The 10,770-nt window shown below is 37.3% G+C and overlaps 1 pseudogene; it reads left to right on the forward strand.

Annotated features, from left to right (window-relative positions):
- Window positions 1-6,382: 6,382 nt before the first annotated feature.
- On the forward strand, window positions 6,383-7,391 carry LOC102470729 (heterogeneous nuclear ribonucleoprotein D-like pseudogene; annotated as a pseudogene).
- Window positions 7,392-10,770: the final 3,379 nt, after the last annotated feature.

Consider the following 10,770-nt stretch of genomic DNA (forward strand, 5'->3'; position numbering starts at 1 on the left):
GCATCCCACATAGCTGACTCCACCGTATGAGTCCCAGACCCAGTGGCTTGAAAATCGTACCAGGCACGTATGCTTGTGTGCCCCAAATCCCAAGAGAATAATGGAGGAGAGGTGATTTTTCACTGTCCACCTCTCTCTGACTCTGTCTCTCTCTGGCCAATATACATGCCTTATAGCAAAAACTAAAAAAGAAAAAAAAAGAATTTGGATAGGGACATAAAGATTTAGTTTGTTGAAATTTCATTAAAAACAAATTTGTTTATAAAATAATAAACAGAGCCATTAAACCATGATGGTATTTAGGTACACTGACTATTTTTATTTAAGGTGATTTTCAAGTGGCAATGGATGCCAACCAATTGATATAATCCTTGACCCATTAGAGCCATAACTAAAACATTTTTCCTCTAAATAAATATTCTGTTTCTTTTAGACCTTTACTTTTCTTATGAGAAACAATTTACCCATGCCATCTTTGCTCAATTTTTTAAAACTGTAAAAATGATTTAGAGTTTACAAAGTCATGATTAAAATTCTCTCCTAGAGACCAGCAATTGGCTTAATGGCTATGTCGCTGGGCTCCCATGTAGTCGACTGCGGTTCGAGTTCTGGACCCAGTGACTTAAACTCCCACTGGGCACATGTGTGTGTGTGCCCAAGACCCCAGGAGAATGGAGGAGAAGGGATTGTAGTGTGGCCATCCCCCCTGGGAAGTAATTTCTCACTTTCTATCTCTCTGTCGCTCTCTTTCTGGCGAGCTCACGTGCCCTATAACAAAAACCTCTCAAAAATAAATAAATAAATAAATAAAATTCTCTCCTAAATTTAGCAGTGACATAATATAAAATCCAAAAGTTGTAGCCAGCAGATGGCATAGTGGTTAAAGTGCTAGAATTCCCACATGGCTGACTGCAGCTCGAGTCCTGGACCTGGAGGCTTGCTTTCTCACTCTCCTCGCTCTCTATCTCTTCCTCTGGCAAAAACTCATGTGAAAAATTAATAATAATAATTAATTAAATAGATGATCTTAAAAAAATCCAAAAGTTGATCATTTATATAGGAACATGTATGTTTACATCTTTTGTTGATATGCATAAAAGAAAAAGATCTCAGTTTCTTCAAATTAATATCTAAAGAAAATGATCACCCATTTTTAATTAATGAAGGACTACTTTCTCTATTTATCCAGTAAGAACACTAAATAGTTTTATGTTTGGACCTTTTTTTTAAATATTCTCTGGCACTTTTTATTCCCAACTATAAGGATTTTATGCTTAAAATAAGCTGAGGGATGAAGCAACTGATCAGAGAAGGTTTAAGATCAGATGGCTACCAGAAAGTTGGGTTCTATATTGAAACAAAAGAAAAACCCAAAAAGGACAAGGAAGGAGTAATGATATAAAGGATAAGTGAGGAGATAGTCTACATTTCCAACAACATCAAGCAGCAGGGGCAAAACCTGACTGCTAAGAGAGCGGTGAAAGGGGAACAGTGACCCTAGAAATATCAAATGGGACAAGTATTCCAAACTACGACTGGCCTTCAACTAAGCTGGTCCAATCTTGATCCCTGTTGATTAAAACCAAATGACCTGAGCAAATCATGTCACCTCATGTACTTCATCTATACAAATGAGAGAAATATTTTTCATCATTTTGTTTCCTCAATTTGATTCGAATAGTCAAGAAATGCAAAGGAAAATGAAAAATGTATAAAGCTTATATAGAAATATAAAAATCTATATATTAAAAGTAGAAAAATTTTGGACAAGTTGTATTTATCTCCTTTCACATCATCTAGGACAGTTTGCTTGAGATAGAATGAAAATGATAATGCAATCAGAATTTTTTCTAAAACATCTAAGCCCATTGTTTCCTCTATATAAGCCATCTGTATTAGACTCTAACTGTTTTTCTTGGGGGGAGGGTCAGTAACATCTATCTCTATCTTTTGATTGTAAGTTCTGTGACAAGATATATATATATATATATATATATTTTGTTCTCAGTTATATACTCCCAGAAATTGGTATAGTACCTAGTACTTACTATATAAGTATTTGTTGAATGAGTAGAATAAATGAATCACAATGAAAAATATAAATGTATCTTAAATCATTGTTCCTAATTTGGTTAAAAGTGGTGTAAAGTGTAAGGCCCTAGGACGTAACAATGTCAAATATCCTATTATAGATCGAAATCAGTCCCACCTCGTAGCAGAGAAGTTAAGCCCTGTACGTAGAGGGCTGGAGCAAATGGTTTGAATCCCAGCCCTGGCATACCAGATGTGCTTGTATGTCTGCCCCACATCCTGATGGAGAAATGGAGAAAAAAGAACTGCATCATACCCTTTCTGGGAGTGCCCCCTCACTCTTTTTTCTCTCAGGCAAATGCATGTATCCATTGATAAAAGGAAAAAAAGTAGACTGAAAAATCAGTGTGTCTAGATTTCTATTCAGGTCTTCTCATACTATTTTCATTTTTTCCTTTCTTCTTAAATGTGTCAGATATTGAAGATCATTTTGAGAACTTAAGCAAAATCCATTCAGCCAGGACTGTGTTCCTCAAAAATATACCAATTATATTTTTGTTAACTAAAAATAAAGATCTTCTAATAGTTTAAATAGTTGTGTGACTTCAAATTTACTATAACACAGTAATACACATCAAATATGTCAGAATTTGTAAGTTGTGAAAAAAATAAAATAGTCCCTGGGTAGGTAAGATTTTGACTATTTTAAAAATATGTGAATACTGGGACCAGCATTTGGTTAAGTTACCGTACTGTGGTTTGAATCACAGACCTGGCGGCTTGCTGTCTCACTTTCTCTCTGTCTCTCTATCTTTCTCTCCATCTCTCTCTGGTGAGCACATGTGATATATATCAAGTTTAAACTAATAATAATAAATTAAATTAATAAATAATTCTTTTTTAAAATATATAAATGCTTAAGTTTTATTTTTCATTACATTTTGTGAAACACCAATTTAAAGTTCTCATATCCAATGTCCAATCTTATTGAAAGTCACTTCAGCTGAAAAAACTCTCTCATTTAAAGTAGCTATGTAATCTTTCATAATGAAGAGAATATTCTTCCATAAAATTCTACAAAAACAGGGAACCAGCAGTTAGCGTAATGGCTATGTCGCTGGACTCCCACATAGTCGACCGCGGTTCGTGTCCCGGACCCGGTGGCTTAAAACTCACGCCGGGCGCGTGTGCGTGCGTGCCCAAGATCCTGAGAGGAGAATGGAGGAGAAGGGATTGCGGCGTGACCATCCCCCCTGGGGGGTGATTTCTTGCTTTCTGTCTCTATGTCTCTCTCTGTCTGTCTGGCGAGCGCACGCGCCCTATAGTGAAAATCTCTCCAAAAAAAAAAAATTCTACAAAAACAGAATGCAAAGTTACAACTGATGAAATTAAACAGCACTTAACAAAAGTAGAAATTGACAATATTAGGATGCACAATGCAATATCTAAGATAGTCTTGTTACACTAAGGTAATCTTTTTCCTTTGATGTGCAGTTTTTTAAAAGCAAAAATTAACAATATAGTTTTAATTTAGCTTAAGCCAAAACTTAAAAGGAACAAGATTTCAGTTTTGTCCCAATTATTATACAATTATTGTGTAACTCTGCTGTTGAAAAAATTAGGCCAATATGTCTAAATACGAAATAAAATTCTTATTCAAATGAATATTAAAATTTCCATTTCTTGTCGGGAGACTTTGTTTAAATCTTGACCTTCTTCTATGCCATTTTGATGCTCAGAAGCCCCCAGATCCCACATGGCATGCATGGTTCAAATCCCCAGCCAGGTCAGCCTGAAGCATGCCAGCCACATGTGTGAATGTCCCAGATCCAATGGACAGCAGCACTGGAGGAAGAGCATTACAGCATGACCAGACCCTGAGGTACTCTTCTCTCTCTTTCTCTTGCTCTCGCAAGTGCATGCACACACTCTATATAACAACAAAAAAGATGAAAACAAAACTCCAAACTGGGAAAGCTATAGGGGGAAGACTTAGCATGATGTTGTGGTCAGATCATTTATGATAGAGTGTCACTGCACACAGTGAAACATATCTGTCTTTCTCTAAGGACTTCAAAAATGTGCTTACATTTGTTTACGGATAGCACAGGTGAACATGCTCATCTTCTTTCCTGACTTGAGCCAGTTCATTTAACCACTATCTTATGTACAAATAAGTATATAGTGTGTGTCTTTTTTAAATATTAAGATGTACTCTGGGTAGTAGTTGAGGTACCCTGATGTTCGGTTTCTAACATAAAAATAAATAAATAAATAAAATTTGAGCTTGAAAAATAGACCTGGGGAAAAAAAAAGTATTCAAAGAGCAATGTTGTAAATGTTGACTTTTAGAATGGTTTTTAAAGGGGGAAAGGCTATTAAATATCATTTTATTAAAGACCAACTTTGGATTAGAAATAGTATTCCAGACATATATAAATATAATAAAAGCAAAATAAAAATTAGAATGCATATTGTATCACTTAGGCTTACAAATACACATGAGAGAATACTGGAGGGAGGACGAGCTGGGGGCATGGTGGTTGAAGCAGCTGGAACCCACCTGACTGAAGGCACAGTTTAGCATCCTGAGAAACACACCACACACATTTGTGTGCACACCCAAAATCCCAAAAGAAGAGATGGAGGAACAGGAATTGTGGCATGGCCATCCCCCATAAGAGGTACCTTCTCACTTTCTCTCTTTCTCTCTTTTTCTGATAAGCACACACCCTTCCCACAAATTAAAAAAAATAATACATAGAGTTTCACTGTGTGCAACACAGTGTTGCACACATACACAAAGAGGAGACCTATCAAAGTACAGAGTTCTGAAGCATTTCTTCTTCTAAGGGGTCAGAGGAGGAAGACAAGCACCTGAGAAAAGGGAAAGAATGCTCATACACAACCGAGACGTTTAGTTGCACAGGAGAAAGGAGAGGAAACTATTTTCAAAGGGGAGAAAAAAGGCAACAAGGCCAAGATGTTCTGAAGTCACTGGGTAAAGGTGTTAAGATTTTCAGCTTCATGTCCTCCTCTCTATTTGCCCCACTCCCAGATCTTGAAGCATTTTGGGGCAACTGTCAATGCTTGTCCCCCCAAATGCTCTTACAAAAATGAATCTATTAGCAGAGACAACAAACGGGGCAATAAAGACTGCTCTGAGATTCCTTTATTGTAAATCCTTAGATTTTTAAAAAAGAATAATTATCATTATTATTTATTTTTTATTATTATTTTTAATTTGATCAGAAAGAGACAGAGAGAGAGGGAAAGTGAGAAAGCAAGCCACCAGGCCCAGGACTCAAACCATGGTTGGCCATGTGGGAATCTGGCACGTTAAACACCATGCTACCTGCCAGCCCAGAAACCTTGGATTTTAGACCTGGAGGGTCCCTCAGGGTCGTTAAGTGTAATTCTAATTTCAGAGACAAAAAGAGGAAGCTACCACCAGACTATGTGCTGGGTCAGTGTCCCAAACTCTCAAGAACTTGTTACACACATTTGTATTTGTCTAGTCCACGTCCCCACCACAGTGACCTTAGCTATTTACTTAAAAGCCATAGGAAATGCCATTAGATCTATAAAGAAGAATTGAGTCATTCTATTTCAAAAACTTTTCTTTGAATTCCTTTTTCTTAAAGTAGGTTTATCTTTAGCAAAGCCTATAGCCACTATAATTAGTATCCAGGTTTTTTGTTTGTTTGTTTGTTTTTGTAATTGCCAGAGGGTACATCTGTTCACTAGAAAGAGACAGCGACAGAAAGAAAGAGAGAGAAAGAGAAAGCATCCCTAATGAGGCATGGTCATCCTTTCTCTTCCATCTCCCCATTTTGTCAGAATATAGGGCTCACATGCTTATGTGCCTGGTATATGTTTCAAGTTGCTCTGGCTGGGATTCAAGGAACAGTCAGCCACATGGGATCTGCCTCCCTCAGACACTAGGCTACAGGGCCAGCCTCCTTATTTTGTTTTGATTTGTTTGACTTGTTTTGTTTGTCTCATAATTCACAAGTAAAGAAGAGATACTTAGCTCTTTTTTTTTTTTTTCCTTTAGAGAGATTTTTGTTAAAGGGCACAGAGAGAGACAGAGAGACAGAAAGCAAGAAACCAAACCACCCCTCGGGGAGATGACCACGCTGCAATCCCTTCTCTCCCACTCTCCTCTTGGGATCTTGGACATGCATGCCCATGTTTCTGGTGTGTTTCAAGCTGCCAGGTCTGACCCCCCGAATCATAGTCTACTACATGGGAGTCCAGTGATGCAACCATTTATGCCATCTGCTGGTTCCTCTACTTAAACTCTTTAAAAATAAAAAAAAAATTAAAATAAATAAATAAAGAGGCCGCTGCTACCGCGACTCGAACTGCGCGCCAGCATCCCTGTGCCGACAGTTCCGCCGCCATGGAGGACGTGAACGAGTACAGCAACATAGAGGAATTCGCGGAGGGATCCAAGATCAAGGCCAGCAAGAATCAGCAGGATGACGGTAAACTGTTTATTGGAGGCTTGAGCTGGGATACAAGCAAGAAAGATCTGACTGAATATTTGTCTCGATTTGGGGAAGTTGTAGACTGCACAATTAAAACGGATACAGTCACTGGAAGATCAAGAGGATTTGGATTTGTGCTTTTCAAAGATGCTGCTAGTGTTGATAAGGTTTTGGAACTAAAAGAACACAAACTGGATGGCAAGTTGATAGGCCCCCAAAGGGCCAAAGCTTTAAAAGGGAAAGAACCTCCCAAAAAGGTTTTTGTGGGTGGACTGAGCCCAGATACTTCTGAAGAACAAATCAAAGAGTATTTCGGAGCCTTTGGAGAGATTGAAAACATTGAACTTCCCATGGATACAAAAACAAATGAAAGAAGAGGATTTTGTTTTATCACATATACAGATGAAGAACCAGTAAAGAAATTATTAGAAAGCAGATGCCATCAAATTGGTTCTGGGAAGTGTGAAGTCAAGATTGCACAACCCAAAGAGGTATATAGGCAACAGCAGCAACAACAAAAAGGAGGAAGAGGTGCTGCAGCTGGTGGAAGAGGTGGTACTAGGGGTCGTGGCCGAGGTCAGGGTCAGAACTGGAACCAGGGATTTAATAACTATTATGATCAAGGATATGGAAATGACAATAGTGCCTATGGTGGTGATGAAAACTATAGTGGCTGTGGCGGATATGATTATACTGGGTATAACTATGGGAACTATGGATATGGACAGGGATATGTAGACTACAGTGGCCAACAGAGTTCTTATGGCAAGGCATCTCCAGGGGGTGGCAATCACCAAAACAATTATCAGCCATACTAAAGGAGGACATTGGAGAAAACAGGAGGAGATGTTAAAGTAACCCATCTTGCAGGACAACACCGAAGATTGGTCTTCTGTCCATCTAAGATGATTATTTTGTAAAAGACTTTATAGTGTACAAGACACAAACTATGTCCAACTGCATATAGCCACCAATTAGTTTTCTTTGTTTTTACTTTTGTCCTTTGCTATCTGTGTTATGACTCAATGTGGATTTTGTGTTTATACAAATTTTATTTGTATGATTTCATGTTAAACCTCAAATAAATGCTTCCTTATATGATTGTTAAAAAATAAATAAGTAAATAAAGATAAAAGAAATAAGTAAGTTAGTATTAAATACATATTAGAAGTGTTATCTGAAGTAGAAGTATCTGAACTATGAGAAGTGAAAGATTAAGAAAAATATATGAAAAGAGAGTCCTTGGGAGCTCCATGTAAGGAAGATGTAGGAAGCTGGACGGCCTGAGAAGACCACATAGTCATAGTCTCCCCAGCGGTTGGCAGGGCATTCCCTGTGCCCAAAACAGTAGAAATGGTCTCTGGAGTCAAGGATTGGATGGAAGTAAGTAGCAACCCCCATGTGAATTGGAGAAAGAAAACTGCATGTAAATCATCATCCTCATAGAATAGACCAAGAGGTAATTAATTTGGAGATATTATCTGTTATTTTTGTGTCTCCCCTAAAAATTCATATATTGAAGCCTTAACCTTCAATGTGTTGTATTTAGCAATGGGGCCTCTAAGCAAGTAATTAAGGCTAAAAGGGGTTATTACATGGAACCAGGAGATGGCACAGTGATTACATTGCTGGCCTCCCACATGGCTGATCACGGTTCAAGTCCTGAACCCAGTGACTTGAAAATCACACCAGGCATGAGTGCAAGCATGCTCAAGATCCCAGGAGGAAAATAGAGGAGAAGGGATTGTGGCATGGCCATCCTTACCCCCCAGGAGGGGTGTGATTTCTCATCTTCCTTCTCATTATTTCTGACTCTATCTCTATCTCTGTCTCTGTCTCTGTCTCTCTCTGGTGAGTACATGTGCCCTAAGGCAAAGATTTCTTTTAAAAACAAACAAAAAAAAGAGGTCATAAGGTTAGGGCCCTGATTCAGTAGGTTTAGTGTCCTTAAAAGGGGAAACACCAAAGCTCACTCTCATTACACAAGGAATGCAACTTTAGCACACAGTGAGAGGGTAGGTTGAACCAAGGGAAAAGCACCACCAGTACCAACCCCCTGGGTATCTTGGTCTTAGACTTCCAGTCTCCAGAACTATGAGCAAATAACCTTCCATTGTTTAAGTTACCAGTCTGTGGTATTTTGTTATAGCAGCCTGAGCCGACTAATACATTATTTATTAATAATTGGCTTATTAGCAAGAATACTAGCATTGAAGTCAGACATCCTACCTTCAAATCCCTGCACCACCTCATACAAACCTGGTAACCCTGGGCAAATATTTAATTCCTTTTTATTTTCTTTTTAAAGTTATTTTACTTAACTTCACTTATTATTATTATTATTATTATTATCTTAATTTGACCAGAGAAGATGACAGAGAGAGAAAGGGAAAGTGAGAAATCCAGCCACCAGGTACAGGACTCAAACCATGGTCAGCCATGTGGGTGGAAATCCAGCACTTTTAACCACTATATCACCTGCCAGCCCCACAAATATTCCATTTAAAATGTTTTTAAAAATATTTAATTTCTAAATTGCTTAGTTTTCTCATCTACACAATCAGATAATAAAAATACCTATCTCATTGGCTTTGTGAGGACAAAATAAAATAATGTATGTAATATAGCAAATGCATACTAAGTACTCAATAAATGTTACTTTTAAATGATAAAGTTTAAGCAAGATTAGTTTACTTGCCATGATTATGAATAAAACAAACTAAAAACTGTGAGCTCTAAAATAGTTATGATGTAACCATTAATATTTTTGTGTCCCTTCTACATAACAAACATTTCAGTTTATAAAATATTTTCTAGTGGCATTATGAAAGGATAAGAAATTGAAGCTCCTAAAACTTGGTCATTTTTATTATTATCACAGAATGTCATGGAGTAGTTTGAGGATTCTGTGGTGCTCTTTTCTGGCTTACTTTAGAGAATTCCAACAGTATTACACCGTGAGATGGGCTTTTGACGTGGTCATAGCACACAGAAGACCTTACCTCTGCTCTTGCTCACCAGTGTCCAACATAAGTTGGACATTTCCCTACCTCTTTCATGTACTTACTTAAGTAGCTATGATGTTATGACTATGATCATTTAAAGATTTTTTTTATCTTCAGTGAATTTTCTTCTGTAATATTCAGATCATATGTGTGTGTGTGTGTGTGTGTGTGTGTGTGTAAGTCTGGTTGCCTTTATAGAACTTTAGAACTGTACTTCTGCTTTCCTGGGATTTTATAAGTGAAATCCATGTTAAAGATGAGATTATACTTATTTTTTCCATGTCTTACTTAGAGTAGGCATTATTGTGAAGCTAATGAGAATTCAAAACCTCTGTATAGAGTCCCCTTCCAAAACCTGGGAGTGTTCATAATTTGGTATTATATTTCTTAAGAGAGCCTCCAAATTATATACAATCCCTAAAGCCAAGAACACCCTTTGTTGTTGCTGTATCTCCTCAACTTTCAAAATCTCCAATATTTAAAGTACTATTTGAAATTTGGTAGCAATTTCAGTCAAAAAAAATCAAACCATAGAAAAGAGTCTGTAACAAAATTCTTGAGCATGTACTTCTAAAACTCCAAATTGAATGAAAACAGATATATCTTCACTTACTGACTGATTCAAACTTGTATTTTAGCACCAGATACCTTTTGTCAAATGCAATCGTATGAAGTGGAACGCTCTTGATAAAGAGCATCAAGAGGACCTCTGCTTACTCACTGCTTCTTCAACCCCAGCCTCTTGAGCACCTCTGGAGAACCTGATTGGTTCAGTCCTCACAGCACAGTTTGAAAACCACTAAACTAGACAGCAATACACAGTGGAAACGTAATGAGAGACAGAAAGGAAGCATCACGTAAATTTTCAGTATATACATGCTATCTCATACAAAAATCTACCAAATGAGACTGTAAGTTATTCATCACCACAGGATAAACAACCCCTTCTTTTTTTTTTAATATGTAGGATATATTTCTTCCTAAAGTCATGGAAAGACTGTGCAAGACAACTTTTGAGGATCTTTTGTGTCACTTGATTCTCGAGTCTCTTAGGAATAACTAACACAGAATTAACTACTTTCAGAGCATTTATATTCTAAGTGTCAGAGATCACTGTGGACTGCTATGAGGTGTTGAAAATCTCTGAAAGCATAGCTCAGGTTCTGGCGGGTAAGGTTTTTTTGTTTTTTGTGGGTTTTTTTTTTTTTTTTTTTTTTTTTTTTTTAGGGAAAAAAAAAATT

The sequence above is a fragment of the Tupaia chinensis genome, unplaced genomic scaffold (genome assembly GCF_000334495.1).
Source record: "Tupaia chinensis unplaced genomic scaffold, TupChi_1.0 Scaffold000380_1, whole genome shotgun sequence".
In the NCBI taxonomy this organism is placed as follows: Eukaryota; Metazoa; Chordata; class Mammalia; order Scandentia; family Tupaiidae; genus Tupaia; species Tupaia belangeri.